Source organism: Contarinia nasturtii, unplaced genomic scaffold, assembly GCF_009176525.2.
Source record: "Contarinia nasturtii isolate CC-2019 unplaced genomic scaffold, AAFC_CNas_1.1 Cnas_scaffold_220, whole genome shotgun sequence".
In the NCBI taxonomy this organism is placed as follows: Eukaryota; Metazoa; Arthropoda; class Insecta; order Diptera; family Cecidomyiidae; genus Contarinia; species Contarinia nasturtii.
Window position 1 is genome coordinate 2,986,981 of NW_022197577.1, and position 3,300 is coordinate 2,990,280.

Sequence of the window (3,300 nt, forward strand, 5' to 3'; positions counted from 1 at the left end):
TGTTTTGAATCTTACCAATCGTGGTGGCTTTATAAATATAAAACTTTTGAGATAGGGGTGACGTACAATGTGTGAGCAATGTAACTCTTTGTATGTAGATTCTAAAGAACTATGTAAATTTCTTATGAATACTTACATATTTAATCAAATTTAAAAGGTAAATAAAAAATTTCATTTTCATATAAAAATTATATAACCAAGAAAACACTAACACCATATGTATCATATTAAAAACAAATTCTTTTGAAATAAATTACAAATTGAATTCACCTGGTGTACGATAGTGTATGTTGTCAACGAATTGAGAAATATTCATATATAAGCAAGGTTTGTTATCGTTTAGTCTTCATTTCAATTAACAATACGAATTGTGTGCGAGTTTAAAAAATATCAAAATGATTGCTAAATCATTTGTCACTTTTTTGGCTATTTTGCTGATTGGCGTGTGTGTTGCATACGAGAACGGAAAAAAATCATCAAACGGATCTCCTAATACTTCAAGTGTGGGCGTTAATATTATTTCAAAAACTCTTTTGAATGCCGCTCAAAAAGCTCCAAATCCATTCGCACCAAATGCTGCAGTTAAGGGATCTAGTTCTTTATTAGCTGACGTGGTCGATATTTCCCAGAGTAAGGATTCCGCAAAACCAAACCAGCAATCGAATCCGAAAATGATAAAGGCAATCAAAACTGTAAAGAATATACTACCTTTGGTCGTTCATTATGCGAAAAGATAAATAAAACATTTTATCAAATAAAACATATTTTGTTGTTTGCTCATAAATTATTATAAGTTGCATATACGGTTGTAACTCATTTTCGCATGCAATAATATGTTTACTTTCCGATTTGAGATAAATAAAACTACAATCAATGGTCACAAGCCCATTTTAAATGAAAGTTTGGTCGTTTTTGTTCAATATGTTTACTGTCTACTAGACTGGTGTGAATATTACTTTTTATAAATGATCGGTCGAGTTGGTTCACAAATTCTATTGCAGTATTTTTCGAAACGTTTCTTATAAGACAAGTGGCAATACCATACTGTGGAAGCGATGTCACTTTCCTATACAAAATCACTACTGAACTTTGTTCAAGGTATTGACCCTCTATCAATGTTTTTGGTATTAATTTACTAAGCAGTTGTCTGTGAACGATACAAACTAGTGTATTATTGGTTCGGAGAAAAATTGTTAGTGGTGCTGGCGTTGGAACAAAGAAATTCATTTGCTTCAATCCTTTGGGCAATACTTTACATTATTAAAAAGTTTTAAAAAATGTTTAACTGTATTAGATATCGAATAAGTACATCAATCTAATATAAAAAGACACCCGACACGTTTAAGTTTAGTTCACCACAAATTCTAATCATACGATACAAAAAGAAGAGAATATTAAGAAAAGGGCAAAGTTCTTATTTGTTACATTATTGGCTTTTTAAGCTGCCATGTGCTTTGCATGTCAAACTGATACTTCAAAAAATTCGATAGTTGCCAACAATATTACAAACTAAGGAACCACCAGTTCTGACCAAATCAACGACAGATATTTCAAATAAGCGCATTGAAGCTGCCGGTGCTTCCCAAGGTGCAGAAAAATCAACTGAAAAACGTTATCAATATGACAGTGAGGAAGAGCGGAAGGATTATTTGATTAAACATTTTGCCCATGAGCTTACCATAGCAACGTTTTACAACTGAATACTTGAATATGAATAAAATATACTATTTCCACAAAAGAATCATCTGTGTTTCATTTAATTTGAACGACTGATAAAATATATGAATAAGTATCACTTTTTGGAATGTGCAACATCTGTAATTTTTTAGTTTAAACACAAAACCGTGTTTTAAAAATATATAAGAGTCACCAATTGGATACAATTTAGTTATTAGTTTACTTGAGTTTACAAAAGAAAAGACGAAAGGAAAAATTAAAAAAATTTGGAATTTATCTGTACAATTTATTGTAATTTTATTGATTGGAGCAAGTGCTGCGGATTCAGAAAAGAATAGTCCGAATTAAAAACCTTCAATTGTAGCTAACAATATCATTTCTAAAAAGATACTAAATACCGCGCAGAATATTCCTATTCCAAATCTTCTTGCTAAAAGTGCACCTGTTGAGAGTACAGCTAAACCCGCAAAAGATGTACCTAAAATTTCTCATAAAGTATCAGAAGTTCCTAAAATTACTAATAGACCAAGAGCCACTCTAACAAGTAACTTTTTTTTTTTGCTTTATGTCAGAAAACTATATTGAACCATGCAGCTAGACATACATCAAACAAATAATTTTACGTTTATTACTTCAGCCACCCACTTCGTGAAATCTGCACTATTATTCGCGCATAGAAAACACATCAATTAAAAAAGCGAGCTGCATGTTTGATTTTCTGGAATATATTTTTTTTTTGCTCAAAGATTCTTCGATTAAAATTTCTGCATGAAATTCCGCATTAAAAAACTATCAACTTTTTTGTCAGCTTTATGTCTGAAATTTTAAACATCGATTTTTTATCATAAAATAACACTAAATTATAAAAATCTGCACTTAAATACACATATTTATTGTTTTCTGCATAAACAAAATTACATGTTTGTATATATGTAAATGCTGCTTGACAGCTCAAATGAGTGCGTTCAATGTGTCATATTGAGTGTTTTCAATATATATATGGTTCAATATAGTTTTCTGACATAAAGCAAAAAAAAAGTTACTTGTTAGAGTGGCTCTTGGTCTATTATCAACAGAATGCAAAAAAATCATCCAAAACTTTGATTTCTAATACGTGGATGGACATATAATTCTATAAACAATATAATTTTGTGTTAGCAGGTTGAAAAAATGGGCCGACCATAGTTTTCTAAAAATGAAATTCATTCATTTAAAGACAAACAGTTGATCTTTTCTCAATTCACTTTTTAAGTCAATTTAAGTCTTGATAACTATCGTAAAAAGAAAAAAACAACAAAAATGTGTGTATTTCCACGTGATCAGCGTTATATTCATCGTATTTGCCAGAGTGAAATTCAAAAACGAAACGCCTTTCTTTCTGACGTATCGAACACACATTTTTTTATATTATATCAATTTTCAATACTTTTTCAAACTCTCGAAGGTTTTGAGTTCTTAAAGAGCACTCTCACTGGCTTCTCAGTGTCTCCACTCATTTGCACAACTTTCAATCTTGACTTTTAGTACCTAAAATTGGCTTAACCTTCATATAAATACCTCTTTTCGAACTAATGATTTCAAATCACATGCCCCTCTGCCAAATCGACAATTTTCAATATTTTT